Source organism: Varroa destructor, unplaced genomic scaffold (genome assembly GCF_002443255.2).
Source record: "Varroa destructor unplaced genomic scaffold, Vdes_3.0 BEIS01000004.1, whole genome shotgun sequence".
NCBI classification, from domain to species: domain Eukaryota; kingdom Metazoa; phylum Arthropoda; class Arachnida; order Mesostigmata; family Varroidae; genus Varroa; species Varroa destructor.
In genome coordinates this window covers 24,676,893-24,699,502 of record NW_019211457.1, presented here as the reverse complement: position 1 = coordinate 24,699,502, position 22,610 = coordinate 24,676,893, and the positions used below count along the sequence as shown (strand labels likewise).

Here is a 22,610-nt window from a genome sequence, read left to right as displayed (position 1 = left end):
CAGTGCCATGTAACGCCTGGCCACCACCCAAGAATGGCCCGACACAGAAAAACGATTAACAGAAATACCGGTACATTTCCGGACAATTTAATAATTACCTAATGGTGTTATCAGAGCGCGAATTGATGAAAAGGCGCTAGAATCAGTATATAAAACCCGCAATAAATAATTCAATAGGAACCTGTAAACGAGACAAGAATTGTCTGTCCTCAGGGTAGCCGTTCATAAGGACAATACTAAAGTATACAATAGCTTGTTAAAATGCTTACGTTAATTCGTCCCACTCAATTCAACAATATGCTACAGTGTAAGAAAGGCATAGACCTTCAAAACACTTCACGATTACATTTGCGAGCTCATTCATAAACATGGTTACAGCCCAGGTAATTGATGTGTCCAACTTTCCAATCTTTTCCTAGCTCTTCCCAAATATGAATATCTCTTATCTTTCATGTATAAAATTCGATCTAAATAAAAACAAATAGTTCAACGAAATTTCTTGCGTGTGCCAAAAATTTTATTCCTAACCATCATGTCTGCCCAATGCTACCGCCATTTACAGCGATTACAATTTCAAATTAGGACTAAACTATTAACTAATCTACTTTGAAATACTCGTTCCTTGATTCGTTTTAACGTTTTATGTATCGTGTTTTAACGGTAATCGTAAGTTTCATGATTCTGGCCGGTATAAAGTTGTTGATGTAATGAGCAATATACAAAGAAATTCTAACGGAATTACACTTCACTTAACAGTGAAAAAGCTGGAAGTTTTTGAAATTCAAAATCTTAAAACAGCCAAAAAGTTATAAAAAAAAAAACAGCTTGTAATAATGAAGTATAATTAGGCATAACAAAAATGAATTTTCGAGCCATTTTTTTTTGGAGTTCTTTAGATCTAACCTCCATCTAGGGTTTTGCGGCTTTCCTTATGAAAATGAACTTTTAAATTGTGTATGGGAACTGTCAATAACGTAATTGGTCGTGTAAAAGGGATGTCTTCAATCTTCGCGGGGGGTTCGTCCAACGAGAAAAGATAAAATAACAACTGACCTTTTTTTAATATCCAAAAACTGCGCGCTGTTCTTTGTCATAATGAGCTTCTTACTTTGTTCTAGAAAGAACTGATCTTTTTCTCATATCTTGAGCGGCAAATGCACAGATGGCCAGTGACGATAAACAGCCCACTAAAGTTTTCCCCAGTTTGAACGTATCACGTGCTTTTAGCACTTGCCCTTTTATGTCGTTTGGTCTTGGTCATGACGCCAACCGAATCTTCTAACAGTTGGCGACGATTTTTTATATCAATTATTATGGAATGATCATTAGCCTATTAAGTTTATTCGTATCTTCGCCAATAATCACAGGTAGTATCTGTCTACCGTTGTGTCTGATCGATGCCAACGGAAACTTCAAGTGGCTGAAAGAGCAGTTAGGCTCAGCGAAGGTACGTGCTACATCTGTTTCTGACGGCGCAATACACTCAGAATAGTTACAAACCTTTTTCCCCTTGGTCTGTTCCCGCTATGTTTGATGCCCGTTGTAGGAGAAAATTAATCACCCTCCAAATACACGGCTTGGGAACATCTGGTTATGGGAAATTTAATGACAGTGTACTGTTATTCAAGAGGAAGAGATGAACAGACATGAAGAAATTGTCATAGAAGCTAAGATTGGCAAGAAGAGTCATGACCATTATAGCCACAGACGGTCGCTAAGACACCTGAACGTTTGAATCAATTAACTGACCAGTTCTTTGTTTTGTTGGTGAACGATAGCTGCCTGATAGGAAACAGGGCCCTGGAAGAGCTCTAAATCGTCGCACCTACGGTCGAACGGCCTCTTGGACTGAGATCGACGATGACGAAGGTCATGAAGATTTCGAGAAGATCTTTGGCAGTTTATGGTGCTTACTATTGAAAAGTACCGGTCGAAAAGCTGACAATGATGTGTCATCGAAGGTTCTTGTCGAACGCAGAAGAGGCTGTTATTATATGTATGGTGTATAGGCTGTCATGATATGGCGTGTGCGTAAAATAGGAAAGAATAATGATTTGCGGTATTACGAGTAGGTCTCAGCGAAAATATTGGTTTGTTCTGTTTGATACAATCGGTTAACAAACTACCATTATGCCCGAACTATAATTATTGTTAGCATTAGGGACTGTCATGGTAGTATCCCAGCTCAGCTTAGAGGTGCTACTAGCGAATACGAAGGACGAAGTTAGTTGTGGTCAATTATAATCTATCTGCTGACTCTGTTATGTTTAATATGGACTATAGCCTGTTACTAACTTATTCCGTAAATTCCGTAACTTAACTATATCGGGTGACGAATTCTAAATAGTGACGGTGGTTATGCAAACCCAAGATGTAGATTCAAAACAACATTAAACAAAAAAACTATGAAACATACCATTTAGCAGATGTTGTTGAATTGACGGTCCTGACTTTATTTAGCCGCTTCGATGTCGTCGAGATCGCAAGAAATATATTGTACATTGTTTTTCATACGTTAATCCTACGTAAAACGTCACTCTGGTGAAATTATATGCATCAACGTTACATAGGAATCGAGAGCTTTCTATAGCAATGGCAATAGAACATAATGACTTTGTAATTCGCTACGGTCTATGATTGCGGATGCGATACCGAATGCGGACTGTAGTAATGTGCCCATCTTAGTAGACTGACAGCCGCATTTCCTCTTCGAACCGTCCAGCGCGACCTTAACGTGTATGATTTTTGTCTCTAAACAATTATAAACACATAAAACATGTATAAACCATGTGTTCGTAAACTGGGTGAGATAGTTAGGTTGAAATAGTTCCATGGGTCCAGAGTTTGAATCTGGCGCCATAGATGCGAATCGATAGAATTTTTGTCCAGGAAAATATATTTGCTACTCTTTTTGTACTCAGTGGATATTATGAAAAAAATAAACACGCAACGAAACGACAGGACCCTCCTAATCGACGGCATAAACGAGATTACGATGAAAACTTAGATTCATAATCATAAGCAGTGCAATAGCGATTCTTCCAGGCTCAAATCTTACGGATTCTCTTCTTTTTTTTTTTTATTAATATACACATACACACACAGAAACATATTTGCTTATTACACAGTGTGTGAAATTAACCGTTCTTTTCAAAACGGTCAGAGTCCACAAGTTCACTGAAGAGAAGACCTCTATGTTCCCGAACTGACCTCGCGACGAACTTTGTCTAGAGGAATGAAACTTATGATTAACTAAGCCACTTCATGTTCTAGCCCTGAGCGCAGGTGACGCCCGCAGCCATAAACCACGAATAATTAATACCTACATAAGGAGCATTCGTACCTGGTTTTCATCCGGATCTCTTACGTGCGGCATTGGACGTGAAACGTCATACGTCTCCTATCACTTCATATCAACGCCATTACTACCGATAGACAGTAGCAACAAGGCGACAGAAATCGGCTGGGTAGGTGGTCGCCATAATTGTGTAATGGGCATCATTGTCATGTCTTTAATGGTCTATATCGTCTGATACAATCAAGTTGCATTCAGTATCATTATAACTTGAAAGCTTCGTTTTTTTCCAAAGGTTCCTTCCGTGCTACGAATACACAGGTGCGGTTCAGGGTTAAATAAACGGGCACACGCCCACTGCCACCCACAAGCACACGCGCACACACAGAAGACAGGTAGAGTCAGGTAAAGGCATGAACCAATACACGAAAAAAGAGACGACGTGTGCAGTGCCGTTATCGACAGCTGCAGAGGAGCTAACAAGTGAGCACCAACAACATATTCTGTTACAATACAGATCGTCACAGATCCTCTGCTGCCGGTTCCTGAATAGAGGTCCCGCAAGCGTTATCTTGCTTGCAACCTTTGCTGGTAGGGCCTTTTGTAGAAACGAATCAGTATACTTGCTCCTGTTATCGTTTTGTAAACAGAAAAATCCGATAGCAGCATGTAACGGGTTTGGAATTGCTGTGCGCTTGCATCCTAGTTGAAGCCAGCCAAAGTGGAAGCGGATGAGAGCAGAAGTAACTCAGGGTAAATGGGCTCTGATGACGCGAAATCGATTTTTGGAAAAATGTAAATAGCTGCAGCAGTCGCAACAACAACAACTGGCAAATGATTTGATTTGAAAGTAGCTGCCGTAACGATGACAACTGTGATGCAGAGTCGGGAAACAGTTGAAAGGTCTAATAATGAAACGAAGAGCGAAAGTAGCCACTAGAGGGAGCCAGGTTAAGCTATTACAGGTAATCTTAGCGGACATAACGATCTAGATCAATGGCTAACAAGAATAAAAACGGACGTTAAGCTCGAAAGAATAAAAGAAAAATCAGCTGACAACAGCGTGGGTCTGTCTGCATAGACTTATCGCAAAGTTGTCCGAAGTCAACCAGGAACGAAACGACAAACACAAAACCAAGTTATTGTCCCACTGACCATTAAAAAAAACAGAGTAGCAAAAATAGCAACTGCTACAACGGTATGTAAAGAATAAGAAGCTCTCTAATTAATGATATCATTAGATTTTAAACTTGTCGAAGCATTAATTGCCCATTATATTAATTGCCCACGGATTATAAAAGAGGCCTTAAAAAATCATTTGGTTCTAAAAAAATTGTTACTAAATTACACCATTTTATCAAATATTTTTTTAGAATATTACATGGGTTTCTTTGTCATCGCAATGACCGAGAGCGCTTGGAAAACAGACTTCAAGTTGCGGGGAGTGGGGGTAAGTCGCTCGTAGCAGTCTTTGATCACGCTCCTCTATTTAACTTTTAACTTCAAAGACGGTTTTGAAACTCGACAGAGGGTATCTAGGTCCCTTGTTGACTCTGTGATTAGTATGGTCTTAACCCGTTGCTGATATCGACTGTGAGCTGCCTGTCTCTAGCGCAATATCTAGATCGGTAAATTACAGGACAACATATCGATAGGTATGATATTTAGTACCCCTATAAGCATTTTAATTATAGCTGGTAATCTTGTTCATATCTACTAATTTAGGTCTTAGTAGTGGTGCTCATGGTGCTGTATATTTCTATATATATACATATTTTTTAATGACCTTGCTATATATTAATTAGGGACATTAAGACATAAACGATCTTAGGGTATAGACTTTGGGCTGGCAACGTGATTGGTCGTGGACACGTCTGCTTAACGTATTTTTCGTATGTTGCTGCCTTACATTTCGACTGCTGTTAAATGTTCGGCTTAAGGGAAAGACATAATAAAACGAGTAATCCATGGAATTCACCCTCAAAGCGACTTGATTTTGATTAATCTTTGCTATTTCAAACAAAATGGCCGTTTCTGTCTGCTGTAGCTGGTAATTTACCTCGCATAGATTGAACCTATTCAATTTGAGAATCAAACAATTGTATGGAGTTCAATACGGGCTCTTAAATGCATTGGGCAAAGTCCATTTATATTTTATACGATCATATATTTTGACTTAATTAATATTGATAATAATATCTATACAAAATGATAATGAAATAAAAAATAATTTTAAATGGTCTTATAGTATTTCGGGTGTTGAGTGCACACGTTCTTGAAGCAGCCCTTTTTCCATTGCTTTACAAACCCACAGCTTATGCGCGAACAGTGTACGCCGTTATAAGCACATGAACAAAGCTTGCTGGGGTTATTATTGCCGTGAGATAATCAGTCCACCCCCGGACGAAAGTTCTGTTTGCCTTTGGCAAAAGGCCGACTTTTTACATGGTGGCTCCTTTCTGCGGCTAGAAAGCCTGAATGTTTGCTTTTGTGAAGGACATCTTTTGGGCAAGCGAAATTCGCACGTTTAGTATTTTGTAATATAGATATACGGATAGAGTATGCGGCTCCAAACGGAGCTGACTGTAATGTAAATCCTTCGTCATTTTTATGAACAAAAGTTAGTTTATTTCGAGTCTCCGGACAACGCCAACACGACGTGTCTTCTCTCGTACCTAGTTACGTAGTCTGGAAGGACAGTTTATTAATATGTGGTCATAAAAAGGAAATTCCTAGGACCAACAGCCAGGCCTGATAAAGCAAGCCATTATAACGCTCCATATAAGCTATTATGCCGTCACTTAAGCAAGATTACACGCAATTTTCGAGTAAAAAAACTGTGTAGAGTGTATTTGTGAGCTGAGCGTGTACAGAGATACAATGGTTTCACGACGCCTACGAACGGTTTCGTTAGCTAGTCAACCTTCGTTTAGGCTAGGTCCGTTAGGAAGGAATGAGCGCTAGACGAAGAGTATCGAGCAAAAAAAAGTCAGCATTATTCGTAACTACTATACAGCCAAAAAGAAAGCCGAGCCTTCGGCAAATATAAAACAAAATGATCTCAAATAAAACGCTTTTTAAGCTGAATTTCGCGAAGATGATTAAATGAAATTTCCTGAACGTATTAAATCTGGAGAAATAATAGCTCGATGTCGTAGTCGCTTTAGGGAAATCAGCCGGCCGGTTCCGAGGGAAATAATGATGCAAAAATCGGATCAGCGCTACCGCCCTTTCTGACAATATAGTATGCACGAATAACAGCAGCAGCAAATAGTGTACTCAGTGCCTTCGTCCGTGCTTGATTGAGTGCGTAACATCTCCGACGACGATCTATTACAATATCATTTGTGGAAATCCCAATTACATGTGGATTGGCCGCTAGAAAAACGTGACGGACGCCGACTCGTTGCACCACGAAAGTCATCGCCAGAAGACCTTAGTAGAAAGCTGCATAATCAATAATGTAAATCACAGCTGAACATGAACTAGAGGCAAAGTGACTCCGGCAGCTGGTAAATGCTAGACAATTTGTATAATACGCGTTTCGTGATATCACTCAATATTCCCTAGACGACATTGTCAGTGGCATGAATGCTATCGAGAAGCTAGGTACTGATCTGGTTGCTTTTACGCAGATACCTATATCTTCGATCCGAAAAGCAATGCTGGTGTGCGTTCTTATTGAATACGCTAAAGATAAACGCAAGAGATATATCAACGTGCGTCAAAAGACAAGGCTAAGTAAAGCATAGCAGCTAGGACAAAAGAAAAAAAAAAAAAGGAAAATTACGGCGTTTAACGTCGTTGATAGCAACTACGATCTAACAAATAACCTACTTGATTCGCCGAACCTGCACTGTCGCGCCGGCCGTTGGTTGTCTAACTCAAACTTTCAATACGAGTATGTATTGTTATGATCCATCGTGGCCTCCGGCTCGTTGGAACGCTAACCCTGCTGATTAGTGACGACGATCGGTGCTGTTCTTGCGTTCGGGTACACGGTCACAATGAAACCTGTAAAAGACCCTTTGGGCATGCAGAATTTGCAAGAGAAAGCACCATTACACCTTGATACAACAACAGCTGCAGTGTCTGCCGCAAGACATCTGCTCATGTGGTTTCTTATTCCTGTACGCCCACTTCTTGATACAAGTGGCATACTTATGTTCGTTAAGCTTTGGCTGGTCAGTGTTTCGCCGGGGTTTTGACCGATCAGACCTTTGCAAGCTCCCATACAGAATAATACCATCTACGGTTCCTCGTCGCCCAGAACGATGATTCCGATATCATTAGTTCCGCGGGCTCTCATTCATTTGGTGTGAATCTGTCATTGGATTGCTCGCCTGGAATAATCAATTCGCTTAGAAGAGTCGCATATTCGTTTTCAGCTGGAGCGCCCACGATGCTAGTGAGCATCGACCAATATTCTCTTCCAGTGGGGGATTGGAGGCTGGCTATTATCGAGGCGCCTGACATTGCTTGAACTCGTAACAAAGATCATTCCCATTTCCAAATTGCTAAGTGCATTCAAGGAGTTAGTGAATTAGGTTACGCCATCAAACGAGCAGTACTACGGGGGCATGAATTTTGGGGTCACTTTGTTCGAATTGTGCTTGCGTCCCTACGAGAAATCTTGCACGACTGCGATGCAACACCTAGCGGTTCTGCAAAAAGTTTCTATTTGATCTCTTAGTGGTCGCCAGTGAGCTGCGCAACGTCGTGCTGCCTATCTGCCAACCCACAGGCTAGCTGCTGATGGAGGCCAAGCGCCTCTTCCGACGCGCAAGCTTCGTGATGTCTTCTTCAAAAATGGGTGTTTGCCTTTGTGGGCATTTTTTACCCGTTATCATGGTCAAGAGATAGGCTTGTTTATATCCGCTTGTACACGTACTTGGACCTTATCTGTTCTAAGGCCGCACCTCACACCCACTTGGTTATCGCACAGTTCCTCTTCACTGACCCCGCCGAATGTACACGACTGGTCGATCCTTGCACAATGCTTAATCCTTGACAAAAGCTGCCAAATAAGGTATTATTCAACTCGGCCTGGGATTCGAAAGCTGCAGGCACAACGTCACCTGTATGGACCTTCAGCTGTTCACTTGCCGCGCGCCATGGTGTTTTCCGCACGTCTTATAAACATAGTCAAAGCGTCGGTTACCAAGACGTTGCGATGTGAAGGTTTTGAAGAATTATTTTGGAGTTAGGAGCTGTCATTGATGACAGGTCGCTTACCTGCGTCGACTCGTTTTGCTGAATCCCTTGCAGCGACACTACTCAAATGGACAATTACTTCCAGCCAGTCTCTAGGCGTGGGTTCTGTAAGTACATGGTATTGTTCCGCTCGGCCAACCTACGTGAAAGGACACAGACCAGGGCCCATCAAAGAAGGCGACATATATTTAAACCGCGATGACACGGCTCCTCGTGTAAAATGCGATTTCATCCCCGTACCCGATACTGTTCGTACCGTGAGGACGTATCTAGTGTGCCCTATAAGCGAGAACATGTCTAGAGGACCTACTAAACTTTTGTACCGGTGCAAACAAGAAAGAATTTAATGGAAAAGCGTCCCCATTTTAGAGGGGACTTGGTCACAGTCAAATGATATTTTGTATAATCATATATTTCTGTATAACGAATATCAGATTCCATTCCAATAAGGTTTAATAATGCGCGTATATAATCGATTGCTTTTGAAAGACACACGTATATTTTAATGTTACCTATCAGTTTTTGACATTAGTGAACCCACAACTTATTCACGCATTTCGTATACAGATATAAACTCACCCGCTTGCCTTTGGCACGAAGCCCACCACTTGCGTGGTCTCTCCAATGCTTGGGGAGGTTACACTTTATTAGAACACTATTTATGCAATAACATATTAGATATTGATTTTAGATAGAATTGATTTTATTTCATAGACAGGACGGAAAAGGTCCAGCGCTAGGCAGATCCAGCCGATTATAATGCGAAATAAATTGGATCTTTTATAATTGATGTTGTTGTAGCTTCTAGAAAGGACGCCGTTACTTTAACAGTACACGAGTTTTCTCTCATAGCAATCGCCGTTAGGTACGTAGTCTGGAGAGACAGCTTATAGTCAACAAAGATACGATTTTTGGGAAAACAGGTAAGTTCGCTTTCCCAGTCAACCAATTTCCTTTAAGCATTTTTTTCTTGCGTCAATATAATACATACTATATGGATGGACCATCAAATTCCATGTAACGATTTGAAATGTGCAGTAGTTCTTCGGCTTATTGGATTTTCTAGGCTCGTTTTCAATGCGTCATAATGGAACTTAGGTTTAATTTCATTCCTTTTTCTTTTTTGTTATTTTTTTGCTATCCACTAAAGCGTCAAACTGATCCCAAAATGGATAACTCTGCCAGTAATTTTTTCACAAAACCTAAAATAGTTTTTTATAAAATTTAATTTTTTTGCAAAACCGAAATTAACTTCCAGTCACCACAGTACTTTTTACTGTCATCTGCTTATGTTTATAATTTGTTTACTAGGACATTACCAGTATTTCTGCTGCATTACAGCTCCAGAATAAAAATAGGTTAAAGCCTAATAAGCCTCTACTTGAAAATAAGCCTAAAAATTCTACGGTATTTACATTTCAGCTGAACACATTACGGAGTGTGCCAGCCTCAACCTTGCTGGTCGGATTCAACCACTTATCGATGGACATATACGTCACGTACTTTGTTATATGAATATTTATTTCAAAACCAAAGCGTAGATGCACGGACATTGGCACTAAGCCTAGTAGCTATGTATAGTTTTTTTCTATTGGTTTCCAGTAGTATTTTCAATCGTCATCGCAGCATTGCCACTGGTTACGGTAGTCTAAAAGACGCCCAACTCCCACGACGAGAGACGATCTGTCAATGCAAAAGGAAAATAGCAGTTGTTCAACTAACCTTTTTACTGACGTATTTTGACTAATCAAAGGCACAACAGATAAATGTAAATTTTGTAAAATTTGGTGACCTTAAAAGGTGGGCGTGATAACTTCAGCCTGAAATAAATGGCCCAAATGGCATCTTTGTTGCAAGAATCACTTAATATATTGCTTTCACCAGCGTCACCTTGACTGTGCCGGTGTAATATAGTTATTTCCATACATTCAAAAATCATGGAACGTATCAGTCACATACATTTTCGATTCCTTCAATGATCAAAAATTGTGGACTGGTTGAAGAACGTAATTAGTTGATTTTGGAATTAAAGAAATTAAGTAGACGCCATTGCCTTCATGGAACGTAGGATAAATTGATAACTTTTTCCCAAACATTCATTTAATAATGATATCCATTTCCATTATTGCCATATTGTTACCATAAAGCTACTATCTAATGCATCTACAGCGGGTTCAGCATTGGCAGTCGCCCGCTAGACAGACCTAATCTGTATTTACCGTGAGCTAGTTCACAAAATGAGTCCGAAGTACCATTTCTGAACGTCGGCTTCAGTCTTGTCGTGCAATCGCAATTTTCGGAAATGGCCGACCGCACCGAAAACGTCTATGCTTTGAAACAATATACATACACCTCGTACAAAAGAGAGCAACTGGGAATACTGAAAAGACAGAAACGTTCACCAATTATCCGTGCGGTCGCCAGCTTGGCTTAGGCCTAAACTGCACGATAATTCCATGCACGTGGTACTCAGGCTTCTGCTAGAAAACAAGCAAGAATTGAAACTGATTGAACAACAGAGTAATATTCGACGTTTGATCGTCAGGTCAACCGAGACCAAAGACTTTTACAACATCTAAAAATAGACGTTGATTGATTTCTCGTATATGTTGCCAGCACGTGCAGCACGGTGAAAAGGATTGAATCTGATGGTCCGATAACGAGCGGACCAATATCAGTAAACATTTCAAACCACGTATTTTTTATTATCAGTTTTTGCTGGTAAGCGCCTTCGTCGTACGCCACTATGTTGAACCAAACGCGTTTACCTATGTATTTACACAGATCAACCCAACAGATCAGATGTAGTTATTGTACTGCAGTACGTATATTATTGTTATTATAAATATTTATAAATAATATAACTATAAACCAACATACTAAAAATAATTTAAATAAAGCAAAAAAGGTAACACGTCCGACTGTGTAGGGCAGATACGAAGCGCCTCCGGGTTAATTCGAGTTGGTAAGACAGGCGTGGCTAAGAACGCGTCCATATTAAGCAGATAAACTGTCGTATATGTAACATAAACAATAGAACAACCATTTTTGTATTGAGCTTATCTAAACTATAGCGTATACGCAGACAGCACCTGTTAAAAATGTTTTACCATATATGAAGACAAGACATGTCTTCACCTCATATAGTGCTTGTACTGCGGCTAATGGGATCCTTTGCGTCAATTAGAAGCTGTTACATAGTCGCATTTTTGGATAGCTTCTTCAAAAGTAGAAGCAGAGTCAGCTAGAGCGAAAAAGAAACTACCGTTCTTGTCAATGCATGGATGAAGGGGATTCAAAATACCTGTAGGGGGTTAATGTAGCAGGTGTAACGTTTAAAGCTTTTTATCAAATAGAGGTCAAACATATGAATGCTTAATGGTACACGGTTCGCTTTGCCCAACATAAATGGGCATCGAGTTAAGCGGAAAGCTTTAGACGGACGCTGGAAGCTGCTTTTGGCCAACTCCTTGCATTGGCACCAGCAGGCCGAGCAAATTTCAACCTTGAATTGAATAATAATAGCAACAACGTTAGATCTATGGGAAATTCAAAGAAAAACATTCAGCACCAGACCTAGGCAGTAATCATTTTTAAGCATCATGTTCATGCTACGCTTTTTTCCACTTGAATCTTCTAACCAATACATTGCGTTCCCTCTAACCCATAAACATCGTTTTTCAAACTTTCGATTATTTACTAGAACTAACACGGCGTTCGGACACGAAACACCGTTGTTCACCTTTATGCGTTAGTTATGTCGGTACAATGAAGTGTCTATATCTTTCTGACGTGAAGTGGAAATAGATGTTTTTGAACGCAAACGTAAATATTCCTTAATAACTATATTTTGAGACATGGCCAAATGGGCGAGCCAACAAGTGTTGCAGGAATACTTCATATACTAAACAACACATATAATAAAATGAATAATCTACCCATTTCTTTCGGATTCATTGAAAAAATGGCAGTTGCTGCCCGATCAATCATTCTTACACCCGCTATGTTTGGCACCGCAATGAGTAGTGTTTCGTCTTACCTATGTTTCTATTGTATCATTTGCGTGAAATGCATACGTAAAATCAATACAAATGCTATTTCTATGGCGTTTCATGATAAATAGCATCATGTACGTATGATATTACCCACGAATCTATCATTGTCAACCGAGTAACGAAGGCAGTAAGCCGTAAAACTAATTATACTACCATACTAATTTTTTTCTCGCTTGCATTTTAACGGCTCACTTCGGATGCACGTCTCCTTACTTCGCAGTATTTTTGCGCTCGGACGGAATCGTCAAAAACTCAACTTCCCACCTGCATACACACCGTATATGCAAACAAATAACTTTCTTTCTTTCTTTCTTTCGCTAGATTAATGAGTTCTCTTTTTCAACGAAATAAGTTGGTTAAGATAATTTATATGTTGTTGGCAGATTTCGAAGCTGGGACCCCCTAGTACCTGTCAGCCGAAAGCTCGGTCGTCCGAGCGACCGCGACGACCGCGCGCAAATAGAACGATTAACAATAAACTACGTTCCTATAGAACTGTCACACATTTTCATAGACTATTACTATAGGTGGCAGTTGCGCAGAACTTCCCCTGTTAACGCCGACTACGTATATGATATATAGTTAGCATTAGTATAGTGCGGTAGTCTACGCTGTACAGTTTAAATAGGGCAACTGGTATTTCCGTCGTCATGTTACGCTGGTCAATAATAGATTGGCGCAAACCAAAGATTGGCCGATTTTCGAATCGATTAATCAGAACGGGAACCAAACAAAATCGATAGAGTCTTTATGCGGACATTGAATTTCTGTGTGTACAGTCGCGTTCACGGTACCACTGCGATAACAACTGGCTATTATAATGCAGTGTCTATCAATATTGTGAATAGACTCATTCTTGCTGAAAGATACCACAGTAAGGAGTACAGTTACGAATGCAATCTCCGGTACACTGACTAATCATAGCGTTGATTAATTAGAGTATCTCTCATAGCCAATGGTCAGTGATGGAGCCGATCGAAATTGGCTCACTTGAAACTGCGGAGACAACACACACAGATCTAGCAGTCGTGCCATACTTAATGCTATAACATAATCGTAAAGAAGAAGAAAAAAATATCAAGTCAAACAGACAGACAGACAGACAAACAAACAGTCAAAAGTTGGCGTCAACCAGCGCTCCGAGAGCGAATCGGGAAAACCCGTTACATATCTGCTAAGGACTCTAAATTTTCTTTGTGCTACGATAGCATAGCGCCAGTTGAAATCTAAATCAGATATCCTATTATCGAAATATCGACAGTGGCACTAGTGAAGGTAATTTTACAAGCCGCAAGTGATACGGTTAGGTATGCATACCCGACAGGATCCGCAGGAGAGGTGTGAACCGAAAAATTTCGAAATTGTCCAAGTGCGGCCTGTGTTCAGTGTGCTTGTTTCTCATTGATTCAGTGTTACTGCCACTCGAATTGTTTGTGATTACGTATGGAATGAAGTTTAAATTGTCCGCATGTGTATGATAGTTGTCGCTATCTGCGTCAGACAGTACGGCAACAAGGAGTGAACTCCAATTATTCACTTCTTTCTGATACAACTAATAATTGATATTTTTTTTTCTCGAAAATTAATCTTCATCACGAAAGCCAGCAAGGGTAACTCGAACCTATCTAAACTATAGGTAAAAAAAGTCAATACAATATTAATCGTTAAATTCCAATTCTATTTGGAATTTTACTCTATTTGATCCAGACACTTGTATACTATAATTTAGCAGTATATTATATAGTCAACGGCATAACAGATTCATTATTTCATTTCACTTTTTCTGATAGAAGTTCGTAATCGAGTAGTGTCGAAAAGTTTTTGGATATATAAACATTTAGCACACGTTTTGTCCCGTCACGTCATGCAGTCATACATGGGCAGCGAGGGAGGCAGCTTATTATAAAAGGCTTGCTCATGCATGTATCGGAACCTTATATTTTCGTACAGATCGTTAATTCCAACATCCCAATTGTTTAAGCAACAAAACTTTCGATTCAATTATTGTGTACGGACTGGATAAAATCAACTTGATTATCTTCGTACTAACGTAACGCAGTTAGTGCAGCGCGTAATCTAGATCGCTCAGTGGCCCGTTAGGACCTTGCGCAGCTTCACACATAGCTATATCCATGGACCCGGTCCGTCACTCACAAAATAGATAAATAATCTATTTTGTCGGCCTTTAGGACCCTTAGTTTACAGAAAAACAACTGATCCACATGTTGCCTAAAGAGGTCTTAAGGAATATGATGTGACGTAGCGGATGATGGGCTTATAGCACGTTATCGGCTATGGAAAGATGGCTCCTACCGCACGACTGGAAATTTTTAATTCGATGTTTCGAAAATCCATCATGGAGCTTCAGGTAGTAGTGAGTGCCGTACCTGTGCGAGAAAGGCAAACAGGAACAATCGTTATCACAAATGCTACGAAAAGAAGCTTGCTTAAATCGTTTTCCCGTAAATAAATAGGTCATATCGAATCCCTTTTGCATTGCCTATATATATACATGCGGATTATAATCATTATAAAAAGATTTGATTTATAGCAAGAGCATTGTATTTCGGCTAACGTAACGTAGTGGTTTTCGGCTGAATTTCTAGATCGGTAACATAATAAAGTGAGATTTGGGCATTTTTGTTTCAGCTTTGAATGAAACCGTACATATTATTATTATTATTATTATTATTATTACTATATATAGTAATAAAACTAAATGGACGAATAAACGAGTTTTTTGCGAGCGAAGTAAATCCTAAGCTATGACCATTTTAGTGTTGTTAGTAGAACATAGCGTAGATAAGGCTGTAAACTAGAGTAGAACGAAGTAATTAAAAGTGAATATAGACATGCATGTATTGCAAACAAGTTTGAAATACGAAGTATAAGCCATAGACGTACCGTTCGAGCTGGTAAATAGTAAACTGTAAACGACCCCGGCGTGTTATTAGCGGCGTTGTTGTTGTTGTTGTTGTTGTTTTTGGCCGTTCGAATCTGTCGTTGTTTACCGTTATTGTTCTGTACGAAAATCAGTTTAGGTCTCAGACGGGGGCGCTGTCGGCTCCTGGTATTACGTTACGGCTCGTTGCGTCCATCGGCGGAGTGGCTTGTTAGCAGCAGATTGGCTTTTAACTACCTCCAATTTCATTGCTGTTAGTGCAGTTTCTGTTGTTGTTAATGCGCCTGCGATTCGCCGTCCCGTTACATAACGAACCCAGCAATGATCATTATCATCATTGCATCTGTCGACGGTGATGTGTTGTCTAACTATCTAGCCATTTACATCAATAGCGACACAATATGTAAACACACGCGATGACGATATTCATATCAATAGTAATAACGGTAATGATTATGCGTTCGGGTACGCTCACTGACAAACATACACGCACGCACGCACGCACGGTTGTACGAACAAATAAGCACAAGCCTCTTAGCCTTGTCTTCATCGTTCGAAGACAGCTGATTGAATTGGGATAATGGCAACGTCTAGTCAAAGGGTTGCTTCGACTTGATGCTAAGTGGTCATTGAATTACAGGGGCTCATTTGTAAAATCGCTTCTCATTTTATTTTAGCCATATCGCATGGCGATTATACGGAGCCTCTCGCACTAACTAGATCCGTCACAGTAACAAGCACAGCCACAGCAACAACCGCAATAAAAATAGATATTTTCTTATTAACAGTCATGTTGCAACAATACATTGAATTTGACGAAAATTGAAATTGTACGGACGATGTAATAAGGCTCAGCTCTTGATTCACTTTGTCGTGATTGTTGGCATCATCGTAAAGCAAGGGTAGAAACATAACGAGGACTTGTGTGTGACCTACCACTACACCTTAGGGATTTATCAGTTTTGCCAAATTAGTCAGATTGGCAGCGTTCTGCCAGATAGCTGATGCTAACGGACGCCGTAATGTTTTTTTTTTCTACACGTTACTTGCTCGTAAAAGGCGAGTGATTGATTTTCGAATTGTCAATATTTCTCTCGTAATGTTCCCTTTACTCTTTTTTGTCATATCGGGCTAAGTATCAATGTACCAAATAGACCATCGATATATCGACGTTAACTGGCTGAGGGTAATCATTAGACGAACCGTTTCGGTTAGATACAATGTAAATATGTAAATGTGATGACAAATGATTAGAAAACGATAACGATACAAAACATTATCTGAGTGGTGATGATATATATATATATATATATATATATTCACAATGACAGCAGAGCGAAACAGTGGCACACATTTTTCGAGAGCAGATTTATATATATCATTTTATGTTTGAAGTGCAGTAATGATGATAGTTAGAAAGACGTGTATTGGAAACGTAGGCGTCGGTCAAAAACCCCAGGTATTTATACATGGCGGAAATACAATGCACAACTGCTTTGATTTTAAAGGGGGTGTCACGAGGACAACACAGAGCAGTACTTTTTATAATATATACATATATATTATATTAGTACAATAAAGTACATCAAAAAGTCTAAGAACTAGTTACGTATAAATGAAAGCAAGTCAGCGTAAAACCTTATTAACGATCCACGACAAGGTGTCCTTTCAACGGATACAATAAAACATTAACGGCTGGCGACCATTTTGGAGTAAGTCATACTTGACCTAGAAAAGATGCAGTTTCAAATGAGGGTCTGAAGGCGTTCTCTGCTCGGAACTAACAGATGCCCCAGCTAGAGAATCTTCCTGGTATACGGGAGAAAAAATTGGTCTCTAATAAAATGGCAGGTAGTTTTATTTGTTTTTACCCTAAAATATATTCATCTCTTAAAATTATGCCCGGAGTAGTAATATTCCTTAGTCCTAAGGTCTACTAAGCCACGTCTATGCGACAAGATGGTATTGTGGTCCTGTTTATTGGACCTACATAAAAATAATGATGTATATACATTTTTCATATTCTGGTGGTTTATTTGTTCTATCACAAAATGTGGACTGCATATTTTTTTAGTAAAAGGCAAGCTGGACTGTTTTAGTTTTGAACTTACTAAAAGAATACTTATTGATTGTGTGGGACTAAGTAAGAACCACAGGATATGTTGATATCCTACGACAACTGATAACGGCCTACGGCTTTTATGAGCAGTCGAAAAATGGCAAACTACGATTTAGATTCTATAATATAAGCTGGATGTTGTAACAGTATATGCTGCAGGCTTTATTTACGTTGGCTAATAACTTGATTGAGGCAAAGTGCTTGCACGCGTTAGTCGTTCTGTCTTTGAAACGCGTTTTCTCAAAAAATCAAATACACTTAAGGCTTCCGATAAAACCAGAGCTCGTCATAGGAACTATAGTAAATATACACACACGTTTATGCAACGAAAAGTTGATTTCTATGTCTATATCTATTCGTAGGAACTAACAGATTCTAAATCAACACATAACAATCCCGACCCTATCCAGTTGTGATAACATATATAACTATAAACAGCTTTTGATTTAATTCTTTAGATACACAGGCAGTTTTTATGGGTCAAGATGGCGTCTGTGACAGTGAGTTTTGGAGTAGATGGTTAAACAGATGACGTTAAGGCAGTCAAATTTCGAAATCATTTCTTTGTTGACTATTTTTCCATCAAATTCAATTTTTGACATCATAAGTTGTCGTTGGTTTTTCGGCTCTATTTTTTTTTATCATTTCTTTAATCACTATCGTTATGAGTATCGTTTTAACCTGGCTAACGTTCACGCAGACTAGCCTGCATCTAGCTCAGAACTCTTCGTATAAACGCAATACATAGGGAGATACAATATCTCTACGAGTATCTCTCGAGTATACAGCTGGTACAAGCATTGAATTAAGTTCTTAGGGAAAACAAACGAAGTGACAAAATTCGATCGATTAATAATCCGCAGGAATTGTGCTAGAAGGGCGTCTTACATAGAGTTGTATTGTAGTAGTTTAGTAGTAGTACCCTTTTATCGGGCTATACCGACAAAGTGTTAATACGAACGATGAAAGTGTGGCTCGCATTTGAGCGGTGAATTTACCCATCTAAAGCTACCAGATCAAGTATCCAAGTTATCGTTTGAGAAAGAAGCGACCGCAATTTCCCCGGTACTGTTAGTGGGCAAAGCATATGACGCCGATGAGTACGACCGATAATATGTATATAAAAAAAAATCACCCAAGCAGCAGAAGGGCAAAGCGGTCATTAAATCGATAGTTGATTAAATTAGTTTGATTATATTTATGATAAATAAGGGTTATTTTAGATATATGTAGGTAGTAGTTTAAAAAAGTAGATGAGCCGCACAAATCTACAAGAGGTCTTTGACCGTATGCGTCGCTCCGCAGTCGCATAGCACATTTCACTGGGATTTATGCAGTTCGACCCATATTGGGCAAGAGTCAACTGATGATACGTACTTCTCTTTCTCTTATAAACTGCTTTCGTATTGTTTCCAGGTAATCTACGACCATTTGACCATCTAGTCCCATTTGACGACACAACGGCGGCCTAATCGCTCTTACAATTGATCGAATCTTTTTGAATCAGGTTGATAGTAACGGCATCTTTGAGGAAAAAGTCGCGCCATTCCTTCGAAGCTATTACTACTAGTAACGCTATCTTTGTGTGAAGTTATTCAGACATTTCAAACCTACGTAGACAGGGAATCTATATGCGCCTATATGAGTTTCGCGCTAGTATCAAGATCTGCCTGCGCATCTTGTTATCAAAACTTCCAAGATACGTCTGGTGTAAATGAAAAACTCAGGGTAGTTGACAATTCAAGAAGGAACACTTACCAAATTAACGAAAGAACTTCGCACTCGTCTTTTGTAATGCAAATTGAACCCTGGAACATCGACAGACAACGTTTCAACTGTCGGATACTATGATGTATTGTTACCTTTGCCATTATAAAGCTGGTGCTAATACAATTATTAGTCACATGTTCGGTACGCTTTCTTCGATATGATTTGTGACCGTTTTCAAGCTATATCTTGATGCTTGTTTCCATTGACGCGCATTGGTCAGACAGAGATAACTATGCCAAAGTATTTTAGTCCATTCCGGAAGACGTGGGGGTCCTTGTAGTAGTTGTTGAGGTAGTAATAATATGAGTGACAATGAAACAACTAGTTCAACCAGGCAGCTGGTTTGCCTGGCTCCACGTTGCGCGCTGAAACCGAGCCGTTGTCCCATACAAATACGCACCATAATGGACTAGACGACACATTGTTATTGAGTATTTTAGAAGTAAACGGCCTTTGTTATCAACAAAGCATCAACGGGAGACGGAAAATTATATCGAATGCGTCGAAAAGATACAAAGCCAAGGGAAGAACGAACAGAGACAGAACCAAAGACGTGATCGCGTGATCAGAAAGCACAGGCATTTGATACACGGAAGCAAGTCACCACCATGATGTTAATGGGGTAATAGTGACAGGAGAAAAAGCCCCTGGATCCCCGTGTCTACTGGCCGGCTATGGAAAATGTTCAATACTCTCAATAGACACAGATGATATGGCGCTTATCAGACGGACACTCTCATTACGCCGCACGGTACGTTGGCTGCTTAGGGAAGCTCGCGGGGAAGACCTTGACAGAAGTTAGTTCTTCTGTAAATTGATGCTGCATTGAGTCGTTCAGAAGCGAAAGCAGGGGTAAAGTTACGAAAATGGCTAGAAAGGCAGCGACGGCCGCCGTATAACGGTAAGTTCTGATCGCAGGGGTATTCGGTGCCGATGATGTACATTGATACCGGCGGAGATGGAAGTGGTGATGATGAAGAAAGCATGAATAGTGGGTCGAAAAACTGCCATGCCACATGAATCGATATAATACTTATTAACTGAAGTAGTACGGGTCCATCGAACACACAGGTCATTGTTGAAGGACAACGCGTTATGAAGTAAGACCGGGTAGTTGCTCCTCTGGTCGGTATAATCATTTTTCATTACCTCTACCGCTTTGTCGCAAACGATAAACAAATCGTCAATAGTTCTGCAGCGAACCGTGGTTACTGTCACAGATATTCGAATTTGCCAGCCGTGCGGGTACGCTTAACCGGCTATCGAGAACTGCGGAAGTCTATGAGGGTGCCGACAGTGACGTAAAAGGGGATACCATGGGAAATTCTTATGGAATTAAGTTACCTTTTTCACAAACAGGAGTAACTAAATGTATACATCTTTATAAGCAGTTCTTGAAAAGAAAATTTTCGAATGCACATAACCTTTTTGGATGCGAGTCTAGTGAAAAAATCCTTTGTATAATTTTTTTATTTTTTTTTAAGTACGGCGATAACAAAGATTGTTTTTCTACTGTTCATTGTAGACGCAGTACTTGAAGGGCGTCGAGTGCGCGGATCCCATGGCTGAGTCAAGTAATTGAGTGACCTTGGTTGTGCGCTATTGGCGCTCGATGGTAACTTTGAGCGCTGACGACGCGACCCTTTGGCACTAAGTTTCTAGCCTCGTATTATAGTATCGCTTCAATTTACGCAGTAGTATTAGTACGTGATTAGTACGACAGTAACCTTCGTTGCTATCACTGCAACGAGTGTCGATATCGTCGTTGCGAACGCATGGCACGTTTGGTTACTTGTACATCAATGTATTCGTAATACACGACACATTGTCGGCCAAAATCACACCTGATTACGTAGAGGTCACTGGCTCTTAGCTGCTTTGCAATTTCCTAAACGCCGCTTGTACCTATCAAATATTAGCGGGGCAATAGGTACGGTCGGAGCTAATAGATCGACCTTTCCCCACATGGTTCGCCAACTGCTTGAAGCTTCTCTACAAAATGACTTTAAAACGACAATACTATCCTAATCAGCATTGTCATATCGCTTTCGTAAACGCTTGTCCGCCCTAGGAAGGAAGGAACGATCCTATCGATGCTTAGAGTTCATTAAAAATAAGATGCAAAGAGTCCTGCGAACATGGGCTCGTCAGACGGGCAAAAGCTTGATCCTGACAGTTTTGCTTCTGATGTGATATGCGAAATGAGTAAATTTCTATTTTGGGTTTTTATTTAATCACGCTTATGACAGGTGGTGAAGAAACGGGATCAGAAAAAAAAATCTAGAATATATGTGACTAATGAAAAATCGAACAAACCTCTGTATCTTGTACAAAACCGCCAAGTGTTAAGCTGCGAACCTAGCAAATTGTAGAGAACTTCAAAGTTCTACACCTATTGAATTTTAACAGTTTTAACTTGCGTAGTTAACATTTTCCGCGCATCCGCTGTAGTGAATCAAGAGTTCGAATGCCGTGATCCACTGCATTGCACATTAAACTGCATTGTCTGAAAAACAAGCAGAAACGATCGCACTGCTTCGAATAGCGGGTAAATATGAAGTCACAGATATGTTAATTATGTGATATTTGGACGAAATTCAGTAAACGTGACTGCTAAAGTACTAGTAATGTTACGGGTGAGATTCCCTCACGTCGATTGAAGTTCCACACTATAACGGATATAGTTACGCCCGCTTTGGGCTGAGGCCCGTTTCACTTCAACACCATTAATAGTGATCTTGACCATATATAAGCACTGTTTCTATAATGAATTATGTGCGTGCACGTAAACGCATGCACAGTTTACATGTGTCGTCTTCTCAGGTCGATGACAAACGTATATACCACTGTCCATCAAACGTAATCAGAATAATTGTATTTGTAAGAGGTCGTAAAGTATCGAGCATTGATTATAAAACTAGAACAGTATGTAGTTACGAATGCACGCTAGGCATACCAAACAATAGCTATCAGTTTGAGTTGTTAATCGAAACGTAATCCTAACGTTTTCATATATATATATATATATATATATCAGTGACTGTTCTCCACTTCTGGGAAAGACATAAATATGGTTATCAAGTAGGCATTTTATTCTGCCTTGTTTATTTGCTGCGGACAATTCAAGTTATTGGAAACGTATATTGTTTCTCGTTGGGAACGATTGCTTACCGTCTTATCTATGAACGGTAGCCACCGGTAACGTTGCAATGTCTCGCTATCGACTAGAATTTACGCAAAACATCGAGGGTATTA

The 22,610-nt window shown here is 39.8% G+C and overlaps 2 long non-coding RNA genes across 2 annotated transcripts; both read right to left on the bottom strand.

Annotated features, from left to right (window-relative positions):
* Positions 1 to 9,190: 9,190 nt before the first annotated feature.
* LOC147755998 (uncharacterized) lies at positions 9,191 to 12,495 on the bottom strand. Its single transcript, XR_015326848.1, has 2 exons — positions 10,729 to 12,495; positions 9,191 to 10,192 (listed from the first exon to the last, which is right to left on the bottom strand). It is a non-coding gene; the product is annotated as an uncharacterized LOC147755998 (long non-coding RNA).
* A 1,726-nt stretch (positions 12,496 to 14,221) lies between these two features.
* On the bottom strand, positions 14,222 to 16,492 carry LOC147755997 (uncharacterized). Its single transcript, XR_015326847.1, has 2 exons — positions 15,469 to 16,492; positions 14,222 to 14,951 (listed from the first exon to the last, which is right to left on the bottom strand). It is a non-coding gene; the product is annotated as an uncharacterized LOC147755997 (long non-coding RNA).
* Positions 16,493 to 22,610: the final 6,118 nt, after the last annotated feature.